The 16,335-nt window shown below is 40.4% G+C and overlaps 1 protein-coding gene across 1 annotated transcript in view; it reads right to left on the reverse strand.

Annotated features, from left to right (window-relative positions):
• Window positions 1-16,111, reverse strand: part of TMEM45B (transmembrane protein 45B) — a 38,239-nt gene extending 22,128 nt beyond the window's left edge. Inside the window, exon 1 of the mRNA XM_019421417.2 lies at window positions 15,950-16,111. The gene's annotated coding sequence lies outside the window, so the exon portion shown is untranslated. The remainder of the gene's footprint in view (window positions 1-15,949) is intronic.
• Window positions 16,112-16,335: the final 224 nt, after the last annotated feature.

Below are 16,335 nucleotides of genomic sequence, written 5' to 3' on the forward strand. Positions count from 1 at the left end.
TACGGGTAGGACACTCAGGCTTTTGCAGTTTCTTTAAAAAAATATTGGAAAGGGGCGCCTGGGTGGCTCAGTCAGTTGAGCGACCGACTTCGGCTCGGGTCATGATCTCACGGTTTGTGAGTTCAAGCCCCGTGTCGGGCTCTGTGCTGCCAGCTCAGAGCCTGGAGCCTGCTTCTGATTCTGTGTCTCCCTCTCTCTCTGGCCCTCCCCCACTCATGCTCTGTCTCTCTCTGCCTCAGAAATAAATAAACATTAAAAAAAAATTAAAAAAATATTGGAAAGCTTTATCAAAGGAAGAAGTTATGATGCTGTAAGAATGGTAGAATTTATACCAAAAAGGTGCCAAAGACTATTTTGGCAAATTGTATCTGGAACTGTCCTGACTCGTGCCTTTTCTTTCTGATATCAGACAGACACATTTTATCTTTTGAAATGGTGCCCAAGTTCTCCTTGGCTTGAAGATGGCTGTCTTCTCCCCGTGTCTTCACATACATCTTCCCTCTGTGTGTGCCTGTGTCCTCTTATAAGGGCAACAGTTAGATTAGAGACCTCCCTGATGACCTCATTTTAACTTAATTATCTCTTTAAAGAGATAATCTTTAAATATAGTCACCTTCTGACATACTGGAGATCAGGACTTCAACACATAAATTGGGGGATGGGGAGCATAATTCAGCCCATTGTACCACATTTTATTTATTCATCACTTAATTGACATTTCCATATACTTTTGTAGATTTAATTACTAAATCACTACAAAAGACAAATCAGATGTATCAAAGAAGACACTCTGAAGGTTTAAACAACCTTATTAATTATTGCTGCTTTGTATTTCTGGGACAGTTTTTCTTAATGAAAATCGCCCTCATATGGTTCTAGAAGTCTCAATGCTTTCTTGCTATTTCTCTCTTACTTTTTCTTTTTTTAAATAACAGCCTTATTGACATATAATTCATATACCATAACATTCACTCCTTTGAAGTATATAATTCAGTGATTGCTGGTATATTCACAGTTGTGCAACCATTACCACTATCTGATTTTAAAACATTTTCATCAACCCCAAAAGAAATCCCACACCCATTAGCAATCATTCTCCATTTCCTTTCAACCCCTCTGACTCTGGCAACCACTAATCTACTTTCTATCTCCATGAGTTTGCCTATTCTAGATATTTCATTTAAGTGGAATCATATATCTCTGCCTCTTTCACATAGCATGGTTTCAAGGTTCATCCATGTTGTAGCATGTAAAAGTCCTTCATTCCTTTTCATTGTTGAATAATATTGCATTGTACAGATATGTCACATTTTGTTTATCCATTCATCTGGTTTTTAAATCTTAATCTTTTAATTTTTTAAAAAGTTTTATGTTTTAAGTAGGCTCCATACCCAATGTGGGGCTCAAACTCATGACCCTGAGATCAAGAGTTGCATGCTCTACCAACTGAGCTAGCTAGGTGCCCAATCCTTTATATTTTTACTGAAGTATGGTTGACATATAATATCCATTCACGTGTTGATGGATATTTGGGTTGTTATGAATAATGATACTATGAATATTGGTGTACAAATTTTTGTGTGTACCTATGTTTTCATTTCTCTTGGGCATATACTAGGAGTGGAATTACTTGGTCATATGGTAACTCTATGTTTAACATTTTGAGGAACAACCAGACTCTTTTCCAAAGTGGCTGCACCATTTTCCCATCTCACCAGCAGTGTATGAAGGTTCCAATTTCTCCACATCCTTCCCAACACTTGTTATGTTCATCTTTTTAATGTTAATCATACTAATGAGTGTGTAGTATATCTCATTGTTTTGTTTTATTTTGCTTCCCTAATGATTAGTGATGTGAAGCATCTTTTCATGAGCTTATTGGGCATTTGTATATCTTCTTTGGAGAAATGCCTATTCAAATTCATTGCCCATTTAAAAAATTTTTAAATTGTTGAGTTGTAATATCTCTTTATATATTATAGATACAAGTCTTGTATCAGATATATGATTTGAAAATATTTTCTCTCTTTTTAGGGGTTGTCTTTTTACTTTCTCTATTGTGTCCTTTGGATCACAGAAACTTTTGATTTTGATTAAGTCAGTTTATATTTTTTTCTTTTGTGGTCTGTGCTTTGGTGTCATATCTAAGAAGCCATTGCTTAACTCAAGACCATGAAGATTCAATCCTATGTTTTATTCTAGGATTTTTACAGTTTTATCTCTTACATTTATGTCTATGATCCATTTAATTAACTTTTGTATGTGGTGTGAAGTAGTGATCCAACTTCATTTTTTGCATATCTAATTGTCCCAGCCATTTGTTGAAAAGATTTTTCTTTCTCCCATTGAATTGTCTTAGTGCCTTTGTCTACCTTCTACTCTTGAAAATGGATTTCATCAATCTTCAAAGAAGGGCCTTGCCTACAATAAGATGAAACTGTGGCAAAGAATGAGTAATTCAACAATTATGACACATATATTAAATGTTTTAATAGAGTGTGCAGAGTGTTATGACAATGAAAGTAGGACTCTGACTCAGCCTGGGAGAAATAGGAGAAAGATTATAGAGGTAAGTGTCCCTAAAACTTCCTTGAAAAACAGGTAAACATAGGTAGTGTGCGTAAAGCTCCAGACAGAGCAAATAGTACATGCCTAGACTAAGAAGCAGGTGTAGCCAATCATCCATATGGTCAGAATCAAGCTAGATAATGTTTCTTACTCTCTTTACCCTACCATTCCCACTTTCTTTACCAAGAAAGACCTAATGTCATTCTCTTCCATGGCTGGAATGCATTAAACCTTTAAATTGTCTTAGGTTGGGAATGAACAGAACAGTATACTTAAAAGTCAAATCAACCAGACATTGTAGTCCTATGTGCCCAAGAATCTCTGGAAAGGATATAAACCAACTCACAAATGGGCCTGAGGAAGGTTAAGTTAGAAAGATGCAAGTCAAGTTTTATATTAGTTCAGGCGAATTCTATTTCCTTAATTTCCCTAAAGGAAACTGGATTCCTACATGTTCCTTTAAGGGGGAAATACAGTCATATAATAGAAAGAGCACAAACTATGGAGCGTCAATCTTTGCTGCTTTTACTGGTAAGGTCATGGACAACTTCCCTAACCTCTCGGTACCGTTTCAGTACCCTTTCTTCCAAAATGAGGACCTTAACACTACCTCAGAAGCATCTTGTGAGGATTAACTGAGAATGTCTAGCAGCTAACTATAGTAAGTGTTTAACAAATATTAGTTTCCTCTCTTCTCTGGTGTTCTCATACTTATTCCTACAATTAATGGGGGAGAAACCTGGCTTCTCTTTTAGGAGAAGTATAATTATTGAACTAAGGCTGCTGTATCTTTTAGTACTAACTTCAAGTGGGGAGAGGGGAATTATGTTGAACCTTTACCTGACCCTGGAGAGGGTAGTGGGTTTTTTCATTTTTTAAAATGTTTATTTATTTTTGAAGGAGGGAGAGAGAGAGAGACAGAGCATGAGTGGGGGAGGGGCAGAGAGACAGAGATGGAGACACAGAATCTGAAGCAGGCTCCAGGCTCTGAGCTGTCAGCACAGAGCCCAATGTGGGGCTTGAACTCACGAGCTGGCCCAAAGTCAGATGCTTAATCGATTGAGCCACCCAGGTTCCCCTGAATACCTTTTTAATAGAAATGGGATATGTGTTTGGTCAGTAGGCAAATAGGTAATGGGGAGAACACAGAATATTATTTTGAATCTGTCTTTGCCAACAGAAACACTTAGATGGCTTCTGGCCTGAGTTTACTTTGGAATACAACCAACCCTGCCTGACTCAGCTTTCTGTTACTCTGCAAATAACAAGCCTAATACCTCCCGCCTTCTTCTATGAGCTGCTTCGTAGTAAAATGCAGAGGAAGCACAAGGTACAGAGTTGAAAGTTCTCTGTGGCCCATGGCTGATGTGACTATGGTTTAGTCCTGAACTTCAGGCAGAGTATCTCTGCTCTATAGTAGCCTGGGAGCCCTTAAATAACTCTGGAATCTGTCACTTTTTAAAAAATTTTATAGCTACTACTGTCATTGTTATTTTCTCTGTAAGTTGGTAGGTAGGTCTTTGGTCAGAAGGCTCAAGACCAGGATAAGAATTTGAGCCTTGTTCTGGCATGAGTTCATGATGCCGTGGAACAAAATTCCATGAATAAGAGCTCAGTTACCTCCCAAGTGAGTTTAGATTTCTAAGCAAAAGATGGTTTAATTCCTGCTTCCATTTTTTTTTTTAATGGGATCCCATTAAATATGCTGGGTGCTGAGGAAATAATAAAATGAATAAGAAATGACCCCTCTTAAAATTTGTATGGAACCACAAAAGACCCTGAATGGTCTAAGCAATCTTGAAAAAGCAAAGCAAAGCTGGAGGTATCACAATTCCAGACTTCAAGTTGTATTATAAAGCTGTACTAATCAACAGTATGGTATTGGAATAAAAATAGACACATTGGTCAATGGAACAGAATGGAAAGTCCAAAGACAAATCCACAATTATATGGTCAATTAATCTTTGACAAACCAGGAAAGAATATCCACGGGGAAAAGACAGTCTCTTCAACAAATGGTGCTGGGAAAACTGGACAGCAAAGTGCAAAAGAATGAAACTGGATCACTTTCTTACACCACACACAAAAATAAATTCAAAATGAATTAAAGACCTCAAGGTGAGACCTGAAACCATAAAAATCCTAGAAGAGAGCACAGGCAGTTATTTCTCTGACATCGGTTGTGGCAACTATTTTTTCTAGTTAGGTACCTTAAGGCAGGGGAAATGAAAGCAAAGATAAACTATTGGGATTACATCAAAATAAAAAGTGTTTGCACAGCAAAGAAACACAACTAAATCACACAACTAAAGGCAACGAAAAGGCAACCTATGTAATGGGAGAGGATACTTGCAAATGACATATCCATAAAGGATTAGTATCCAAAATATATAAAGAACTTATAAAACTCAACACTCAAGAACCAAATAATGTGATTAAGAATGGGCAGAAGATATGAGCAGACATTTCTTCAAAGAAGACATACAGATGGTCAACAGACACATGAAAAGATACTCATCATCACATATCATCAGGGAAATGCAAATCAAGACCACAATGAGATATCACCTCACACCTGTCAGAATGGCTAAAATCAGCAACACAAGAAAAAATGGATGATGGCAAGGAGGTGGAGAAAAAGGAACCCTTGTGCACTGTTGGTGGGAATACAAACTGGTGCAGCCGCTCTAGAAAACAGTGTGGAGGTTCCTCAAAGAGTTAAAAGTAGAACTACCGTATGATCCAGCAGTCACACTACTGGGTGTTTACCCAAAGAATACAAAAATTCTAATTCAGAGATACATGCACCCCTATGTTTATAGCAGCATTAAATAAATACAATAGTCAAACTATGGAAGCAGCCCTTAGCACTCAGCGTGGAGCCTGACATGGGACTGGATCCCATGACTCTGGGATCATGACCTGAGCTGAAATCAAGAGGCGACACTCACCCGACTGAGACACCCAGGTGCCCTTTAATCTGTGCTTTTGATTGGATCCTCACCTGTGTCCTCTGAGTTCTAGCACTCATGAACTTCTCTCACCCTTTGTTGCCTTCTTCCTGTCAACTATAATCAGGCCCAAGAATTTTTCACACAAAATAATAAGAGAAAAAGGAAAAAGAAAAAAATCTGTTTGGACCTGGGTCCCTGAAGAACCACTGTGTATCTCTCTTCCTATTTACCATTCCAAACATAAAAGTAATATAGCTAATGTATATAAAAGTTACAAAGAATAACAGCTGTGTGGCATGACTCAGCTTAACAGAACATTACTAACATCTTTGGAGCTTCCTATTGACACATCCTTGATAGCTTCCCTGACTTCCCTTTGAGAAGTAGCATCATTTTGAATTGTGTGTTTAGCAATCGCTCACTTTTGTCTTGCTCTATATTACATACATTTAGTACATACATGATCTCCAAACAACATATAGTTTTGCAAATTTTCAAACTTTATACATATGTTCTCAAAATAGGTGGATCTTTTTCTCACCATCTCACCTAGTCCAGAGCCAAAATGCCTTTGATAATAGGTTTATTTATAGACAATTACAGTTTCTAATATTAAAATTATTTGGAAAGTCATTAATTATTGAATTAAATTACCACTTAAATGAAATTGTCTTTGGATAGAAAGGGATTTTGATGGTTTGTGTACTGCAATCAAACATTGTCAAAATCAGTTAAATTTCATGAAAAAACCTGGAAATACAATTGCTGTCTCCATTTAGTTCTGCTCCTTCACCACCATGACACTAAAATTATATTCACAGGTGTCACCAAATCTCTTCATATTGCTTCATCAGTGGAAATCTTTAAAATATTATCTGAGTAGACCTCTCTTCTGTTCCTGTGCTACTCTGTAGTTGACACCATCCTTTAGTCACTCATTTTTGGAATTATCTACTGCTCTTGGCTTTCAAGATACTATTCTCTCCTGGCTCCCTTCATCTGCTATAATCTTCTTTTTCTCCCTTAAATGGTCCTCTTCTTTTTCCTGTCTCTTAAACACGAGCAGACTTTGGTCCACTGTTCTATATAGCTTCTTCTGGCAAGAACTCATACATACCCATAGTTCCATTACCACCTGCACGCTGATGACTCTTTTCTCTAGCCTTGACCTTTGCCCTTAGTTTCAAACTCATATATCTAACAACTTGCTGAACCAATAGACACACGAAAACATGTAGATTCTTCTTAGACACCTCAAAGTCAACATGTCCTAAAACTGAGTTCATCATCTTCTTTCCCCACCAGATTGGTAATGGCTTAACATCCAGTTACTTCTAAAGCCAGATTCCTAGGACTCATCTGAGACTCCCTTTTATCCCTCTCTCTGCCCTGCAGTGTCCCAATTCCCCAAGAGACTAAAATATTCTGCTTATTTTGGCTACCCAAATTTTCTGATGTTCTCTTTCCTTTCTAGTCCTACGATAGTTATCTCATTTAGGCTCTCATTGTCTTTTGCCTGGACCACTGCAGTGCCTCTAATCCTGCCATCCATAAATCCTTCTTCCACTCTGCTACCAGAGTCATCTGCCTAAGATGTAAATGTGACTACGCCACTATAGAATCTAAAATATTTCACTGACTAACCACCACCCAGATGTAGTCCATGCCCCTTTGCATTGCATATACCCAGAATGTGGCTCTTGGCCTGTCTCTCAAGCCTCATCTCCCATCTGTCCCCACCACAAACCTTACAGTGCTCATGCTATTCCCTCCACCTTGTGTGTCTTTTCTATTTTTTCTTCGCATGGCTTCCCTTTTCTCAGTTTTCAATAGGTGTGCCATATCTCCTCTAGAAAGCCTTCTGTGAACTTCCAGGCTAGGCTATGGCCCCACCTCTGTTCTAGCATAGTACATTACGCATATCTTGATTTTTATCACTTAGCCTGTTATATTAAAATTACACATTTACATGTCTTACTCACTAGACCATAGGCCCCTCAAGAGCAGAGATCTTATCTACTTCGTGTTAAAGTTCCCATAAATTTTCCCATAAAGTTCCCATAAAGCTTGCCATATAATAACAGGTCTTGATCTGAACTGAACTAAATCAACCTAGCCATAATCCTGAATCATGAGGACACTAACTCCTGAATCCAGTCATTTCTAAGGGTGCTGCTCTCATTACTTTTTCATATAATTTTTAGAGCAAGATGAGTCCTTGAGAGATCATCTAGTCCTTAAGAGATCATGCCTCTCAGACTGGTGTACAGGTAAGCCCCAACAGTCAAAATATCTGAAATCACATGACCAACATGGTTACCATCGTAGAGTTATCAATTTCACCTTAAGATTTTGGGGAAAATGATTTTCATGTTAAAACAGAGATGTGGGGTACCTGAGTGGCTCAGTCTGTTAAGCATCCAGCTCTTGATTTCAGCTCAAGAGCATAATCTCAAGGTTGTGAGATCAAACCCCACATGGGGCTCTGTGCTGACAGCATGGAGCCTGCTTGGGATTCTCTCTCTCCCTCTCTCTCTCTGTCCCTCCCCTGCTCATGCTCTCTTTCCAAAAACCACCACCACCAGCAGCAGCAGCAGCAACAACAACTAAAAAGATGTATTTGAAGGTAGCATAAATTTTTTTAGCACTAAGGGAGACTATAGCTTATGCCATGCTGTTTTCAGCCAAGCCTCCATACCATGAGAATACAAGTTCTATGGTGAGTGGTAGCATTTGAGAAACACTAATCTACAAGATCATTTGATCTTGTAGTTTAGTTCTTGTTCTCTATAAAAATAAACAATCCCAGTGAGAAAAAAGCCTAGAAATTATCTCAAAAACAGCCAGAAGAGAGAGATTTTTCGTCCTGGGTCTAGGTTAATTTAAACAGGTGTCCACCTGATAGGCAGGATAGGTCTTCTGAAATTAGTACATCAGTGTGCTTTGTGCAAAATATACCAGAAGACAAATGAAGGTAGGGGAGAAGAGACAGAAAAAAAATGTTAGAACAGAACAAAGAGAAAGTCTGGGTCAAAGTGGGGGCCAGATCAAAGAGAGTGGAAGGAAGCAAAGGACAGTACAAGAATGGCATGGAACAAGAGAGAAAAAAACATCCAAATAGAACTGTGATTAAAAATGGTGCCAGATGTAGGGTGTTTGGTGATAACCCAAGAAATTATTACATCTTCAGTAAGATGATACAGGGAGTTGTCACTCCTGGAAATTCTACCTGAAGTCCTGGTAGAAGATCTTCCCAGTCTTTTTTCCAACAGCTGTTCCACACATCAAATTTGAGAAGGAGGTACCATCTTCCAGAAAAAAAATGGCATAAAAAGATGCAAAGGAAACAGAGGAAACATCAAGGGGACAAGTAGGAAGGGTTAATTTAAAATGGGTAATGGAGTCGATTTATCTAGGGCCTCTTATGTATCAAGCATGGTTCTAAGTGATGGCGAAACAGAGATAACAGGGCTGGGCCCCAGTCTTCAAGGGCTTTGCCGTCTTCTTTAAAGGTGCCTGAGAGGGAAGAGCCAACAGTACAAAATCTGGTATCTAATGCCTAGGCTTTCTGATGAAGATGTCTTTGAAAGCTAAGTCAGGAATCATTCCTGTGACACATATTATCTGGTGCCTTTTTGTGATCTAAAACTTTCCCAGCAAAGAAAAAGTGCTGACCCTGCCCTAAGTTTTGGGTATCACATGTCAGGCTAAGCAAAGAAAGAAAACAGTATGGATTTGCAGAGTGACCTTCAAGGGCAGAAATTCTCTCCCAAATTCTGTAACTAAGACATTCTTTGGAGGTATTAGGAAAATATTTTCTCAATATAACCTCTTAAAGAGAAATAAGAAGCTAACTATAATTTTCCATCTTAATTAAATATTCTTCTAAGTGTCATTATTAAGATTAAGATAAATATTGGCATGATATGGAGCTTCTCCAAAGGCCCTAACTTATTCTGGATTAAGTATTTCTCCGCCGATGGGTAATAAATGTTTCGCAAATGGTTATTCCAAAACAATTTGTTGTACTTGTGCTTACAAGACTTTTATTACACTAAAATCTCAGACCTTTTTATTTTTACTTATTTATTTTTTAAGTAAGCTCTATGCCCAGTGTGGGGCTTGAACTCACAACCTCAAGATCAAGAGTCACATGCTTTACCAACCGAGCCAGTCAGGTGCCCCAGAGCTTCTTGCTTTTTAATAGAAAAGAACTCACTCTCCGTGGAAGCCTGCTGATTGTCTCCCTGCTGCTGACAAAAGACACACAGAGGAACACAGGGGTACACAGAGGCAGCCACTTCAAAGGGGGGGGGGGAGAGTCAAGAACTAAATTCTGAATGTTTGAATCCTAAACTACCACTTACCCACTCAAAACAAGAACCTTTCCTATTAAATGGATTACATAATAAATAAATCAAACTTACTAATGGTCTTTTCTCAAACAGGAATAAATGGCTAGAGATGGGGTCTTCCTGATGAGAAACTGATTAGAAAGCTGCTAGAGACACAATGATGAACCATCAAAAAAGCCTGCTCTGGATAATCGCCCTACAATGAAGCTCACAATCTGCAAGGCACACTCACAGACTATACATTTTGGCATTTTTGGTACACCATTCTTAAACACGGGCAGTTGAATAAAGCTTCTGCCATAAAAGGCAGAACAGAAACAACAGAAAAAAAAGGGGCCTTTGAAAATATACAGACACCATTTGGGATACTCTCAAAATTAGAAAAAAATCAGAGCTAATATTCTCAGGGAAATAGGAAAAGATACTGCATCCATAAAATAGGAGCAGGATGCTATAAAAATTTCTTGAAAGCCGCCTCACCCCACCCAAATAAAAGTCCTTGGGAATTAGAAATATGGTGATAGAAATGTAAAAATTTAATATAAGAGTGGGAATATTTATTAGAACTAAAAGATTAGAGATTTTTTTTTTAAATAGAAAAGATAAGAAACCAAGAGGGAAGATTCAAGAGATCCAGCATCTAAGTAATTTAACGTAAGTTGCAGAAAGAACAGAGGAAATTATGAGACAGAAGAAAACTGAAGAATATGATTTTTAGATTGAAGAGTCCTTTAAAGTATCCAAAACAATGACTGGGGGGAAAAAACCCAAACCAGTATGAACTAACAACATTGTGAAATATCAGAACATGAGGACTAAACAAAAGAAAACCCTACAAACTTCCAGACAGAAAAAAAAATGCATGGGATCAGAAATCATAATGGCATCAGCTTCTCAACTGAGCGATAAGAAGGGAGAAGAAAACGGAGCAATGCCTTCAACATTCTGAGGGGAAATTAATTCCAACTGATAACCTATATCCAGCCAAACCATCAATCAAATATGACGGAAGAAAAATGACATCATAAATGTACAAAGACTCAAAAAGCCAGGTCCTGGGGGGCCTGAATCTTCTATAATTTGGGGAGCCCTCTTTAAGAAAAAAATAATAAAATTACCAAAACAAAATTGGGTGTGAACATGAATATTTATTTAGATTGAGAAGAGAAATCACAACAAATGGGAACCTTGGAGATTCATGGCTCTTTCTTCTAAAATCTTTTTAGAAAATGTGCCCCAAATGCTTCATGATGGCGACCTGGCTTTTCCTCTCCACTTGTCAACTTTCAACAGTTTGCAGCCCTCACAGAGGCCCTGTGAACTTCAGCAGCTCCTGGATAAATTTGCCTCTGTCTCCACGTGGCTTTTCTCAGGAAGCCATGCTCCAGCAAGACCAAGGAGTGAGAGGGCACAGAATCCAAGAAACAGGAATCCGGTACAATTGACAAGGTGGCAGCAAAGGAAGCTCCCAGTGCAACAAGTAGCTCAGAATAACCAGTCTCAGAGAATATGGGGCTGGGCAGGGATGCTTCCAAGAAAAGCATATCAAACTGACTACTTACTTGATGCTTAACTCTCTACTGAGAGGAATTTTACCATCCTGTCAAAGTTTGAGTCAGAATTGTAATGAGTACTCAAAAAACCTAAGCAACTGAAGAAGAGGTAGCAATTACTAACTCCAGGTATAGAGAAAGGTTGTACAAGAAAGGAAGTGTAGAAATCATGGTGTATCGCATAGCTGGAAAAAGTCATAATAATGTAAACACTAAACATTGCTATATCAAAAAAAAAATAGGCTATAACTATATTAGGACCTTGCAAGAAAGGGAAACAAATATGAAAAAGAATAATGAGGGTATAAGAGAGCTACATCCTTATCCTCCCTGGTAGGATGTCAATAGATACTATCCAGAACTGGGAAAAGAATGAGAAATAGCCAGTATTAGCATGTTACTTGGGAATATGGTGGTAAGTATGAGAAAAACATAAATGAGAGACTGAAAGTCATTGCCTCTAGGGAGGTAGCTGTGTAGACTCAGTAAAAGCCTTGTAGAACTTGTGACTTTTAAGACTCTCCATTTATTTATGTTGACCAAAATCTAGAAACAGCCTCAAGAGGGATGAGACAGAAAGCCTTTGGAAATAAAATGAAGGTGCCTCTGATAAACTAGCCCCAATTCAATGTTTTTCAAATTATGATCCTGTGACCACCTGTGTTCAAATTATCTGGAGTGTCAGCTTATCATTCAGATTTATAGACCCATTCCAGACCGAAATAATCAGCATTTCTTGGGGGTGGACCTCGGAATCTATAATTTTAAAAAGTTCCCCTACACCCACTGCATTATCTATTGCTTTTTTAATAAACCAAAAAACAACAGGTAAAAATAAAATAAAAATAAAATAAAAATAAAAATAACAACAACCCATATAGAAACAAAGAGTCAATGACTCATAAAACATATTATGGCAGATGCTGCTAGTTGCTTACCCTATATCTATTTTCCCCTTCTTCCTTAACAGACTCCCTATTTTGTTATATTGGCAACATGGCTGGCTAAAACACTAGATTTGCTCAGGTTTTCCTATAATTAGGAGTGGTTATGTGACAGAGTTCTTATATGAATGAGGTATAAGCAGTCTATTGGGTGGAACTTTCAAGAGTGATATTATTATAAAAACAAGGACAGATTCAGCTGGCACATGCCTTCTGCCCTTCTTTCTGGTAAGCCCTCTCTGATACGAAGAGGTGCCTGTCTCTCAGTGAGGACAAAAGGTGCATGCTAAGGATGGTGGTGCAGGAAGACAGAGGAATCTGGCCCAATCCTCAACTTCTCACCCCCAGACATCCAGCTATTTGAGAAAAACAAACTCCTCACTTACTAAGTTATTGTAGTAGGGTTTTCCATTACTTGTAGCTGAATGAAGTCCTAATGACATCTCATCCTTGTTCAAACGTTTGTTTGGTAAGTACTGAACGCATTTTATTGAGTGCCCACTACGGGCACTGTGCTCAGAAAAACACAATGGGCCAGACCAAAAGGCTTTTTCTCTCACGGACTGTGGAATCCAGTTAGAGTAGGAGAATCTACGGATATTTGAGTCCAGGATTCAGGGAGGCTATAGTTTGCTGTCACAGACCCAAAACTGAACCACTTGACTTATGTATCTAGGAAATCCTCGAGGGACCACATGCTGGAAACAGCAGTAGTCTGAACACTGGGAAGCCTAGGTTTTAGCTGCAGTTCTTCAGCCAAGTAGGTTTGGGTACTTGCTTAATTTTTCCTGAATCCCCTTTTGTTCTTGGAAGAAACAAAAAGATTGGGCATGATAAATATTTCAGGCTATCCGCAGCTCTAAAATATTTTTGCAGTTACGATGAACAAAGATGGGCATGAAAGATACCAAACAAGAATGTTCCTAAATTTAGATTCTAAGAGTTCGTAGTCAGAGAGTATGGTAAGTAAATGTTCAGGAAAAACAAATCACAGACAACTCCTCACCCCCAAATTACACAAGCAAACAAAAGAGCTCCCCTGTAGGGAGCTGAGGTATTATGGAAGAAGTTCTGGCTTAAGGTTGGCTTTGCCACTTAACAGCTGGATAACCTCAGGCCAGATACTCAGTATTTCTGTTTCAGTTTCCTCAATTATGAAATAAGCTATTACTATTTCCTCACAGTGCTGCTTATGGAAATCGCCTTGTACTCTAAAGCTGCCGTGGTATCAATAATGGTTTATGATATCTAAATTCCACAGGGAAATACATGAGTGTACTTTGGTATCTTCAGCTTAAATTCTTCATCACAGAAGGCTGATAGAGCTTTTGAGTTTCAGGGAGCCTGGGTGGCTCAGTTGGTTGAGCGTCTGACTCTTGACAGCGAGGAGCGTGCCTGGAATTCTCTTTCTCTTCCCCTCTCTCTGCCCCTCCCCTGCTCCTGCTCTCTCTCTCAAAATAAATAAATAAACTAAAAAAAAAAAAAAAGATCTTTTGAGTTTCTTTGTCCCTTCAGTAGTGCACCTTGTGACCCATTTTATTTTCACACAGAGAACAGACAAGAGAAACAAAAACAGCTCAAATTCAAATAATCTCTGTTTATTTCTAGCCCCCAGTAAAGGTTTGGGGGAGAAGACTGTTTAATTAAAAGGGAAGCTGAGTCCAAATGACGTGTGGGGATTCCAGTACTTGTAGCCTCTAATTGTTCCTATTGGATATTGCATAGTATTGTACGTGATCTAGTTTTTGTTTCATGACCTGTCCATAGAAACAAATACAGATTTGAAATCTGTCTCATACATGCCCATTAGTTGATGACAGAGTGGTGACTTCTATTCTCTTACCGACAATTATAAAAAGTTTTGCAATAACAGGAAATTTGGCTATGGAATAGGCTCTACATGTGGTAAAACTGCCCTTACCCACTTTCAACAAACAAATGCATTTGAGGGAAAGAGATAATCCTTTAATTATAACCAACATAAGCAATTTCTGTACTTTGACCATTTAAACATGGCAGCCGATGTTAACTTGAAGGTGGTAAGGAGACAAGAGAGAAGTCTTTCTTTCTCTTTACTCCTTTTCTCCCCCAGCCCTTGCCAAATCCTATCTCAAAGTTCCATTTGCTAAGATTAGGCAAGAGACACACCAAGGACATACTGGGGAACATTCCAAACAGAATCACTGGTGTCAACGCGAGCTTTGATAGTCTCACTTGGGCCATCACAACCAATTCCAGAACCCATAGAATACATGAAATAAGTACGTGGTGATACTGTGCCTCCCATGGAACAAGTGAGAAGATATCAAAGTCCTTTAAAAGGAAAGTGAATGCTTGGCTTTCCTAATACCACAACCATTAGTGCACAGCCAGAAATAATGCCTCCCTTCTGCTTATGTCAGGCACTCTCCCTTGGAAAATCAGAGAACCATATTCAATAAAGCTTTCGTATCAATTGCATGGCTTTCTCAGAAACTCTAGGAACAGAGGGTAACTACATCCTTATTGAGCCCATGAACTCTCAGTCCATGAAGAACTATGTTAGACTCTCAGAGTGTATGAGGAGTCTCCCCTGCGTGGTTTAACATGGACAAACCCCAGATTGTATTGAACAGGTTGCACATCTGGCCAAAGAGTACATGTTTCTTAGGAATGATAAGCCGTACTACCTATTAAAGTGAATGTAAAGACACGTAAAATTCTTATGCCACTTTATGAGCCAAACAGGGTGGTGAGTAGGGCAATGAGGCAAATGGTCAGGGATGGGGAGGAACATGGCACTCACTGAGGGAAATGGCGGAAGACGTGAAGGAAATGGTCACTTCTGTGACTCTTAGAAGAGGTAGCTGGCTAAAACTTTGAAAGGCTGAAATGCAAATCTTTCTTATATCTAGGGCTAGATTACGTTTCCAGAGGTTATCCTTCTGCACCCAGGCAGGGTCCCCTAAAACTATTTTTACGTCCAGTGTAAACCTCCCCAACCCCTGCTAATCTTACCTCTTTGCGCCTGACATCCGTTTCTACCCACTGAAGTATTAGTGGGAGCTAAATCATGACCCAGGAAACTTTATCAGTCAATCGCCTCTTATTAAATTCTAGGCTTCCTGGTTTAAGGAAGTATCTGGTTGGCGGTGTTTGTGGAGTGGCGCTAAAAGGACAGACAGTAGGAGGTAAATGCCCACGGCGGTGTGGAGCTGGAGAGGAGCGGTCATGGGCCGGGTGTCCCCCGGATCCTCGGGTCCTCGACGGTGGGGTGGGGGGGAGAGGGGCGTTGGTGGAATGGAGGGCAGGGGCTTCGCCCTCCGAAGCTCCGCTCGCCTGGCCACACGGTCGACCTGACTGGCTGGGGACGCAGCAGTTTTCATCCTAGGGCCGCCGGCGACCCGACCCAGGTGCGCACGGCTCCCGGGCAGTCCAGCTCCTCCCCCTGCCCTGCCGGAGCCCGCTCCCCCCGCCGAATCCCCTCCCGTTCCGAGCGCCCCCCTGCCCTGTCCGAGCCCCCTCCCCATCGGAGGCCCCCTCCCCTGGCCCTGCGTCCGCGGAGTCCGAGCCCCCGGCCCGTGGCGGCGTCTCACCTGCGCGGAGCGCCTCCGTCCTGCGCCGACTTCGGCCGCCACCCAGCAGGTGCGAGCGCCCGGCCCGGCCCGGCCCAGCAGCGCGACTGCCTGCCCTCCCCACCGCAGGCTGACCGCCTCCCCCCGCCGGTGCCGAACGTGCTGAGCCTCCCCGCTCTAAGGCCGAACTTCCCTCCACGCCCCCCGACACTCCCGCCGGGGCCCAAGACACGCCCTAAGGTGTGCTCCAACAGGGGCGGGGTCCTGGGCACCCGGGGCGAACTGCGACTAACCGTGACCTCCTATGATGCAGAGCAATTACAGAAACCTGGGAGGCGGCGAGGACTGTGGCGAAGAGGCTGTCGCAAGGAAGACTGTTTACCGAGCGACGCAATCAGTGAACACAC

The sequence above is a fragment of the Panthera pardus genome, unplaced genomic scaffold, assembly GCF_024362965.1.
Source record: "Panthera pardus isolate Hobbes unplaced genomic scaffold, ASM2436296v1 HiC_scaffold_12, whole genome shotgun sequence".
In the NCBI taxonomy this organism is placed as follows: Eukaryota; Metazoa; Chordata; class Mammalia; order Carnivora; family Felidae; genus Panthera; species Panthera pardus.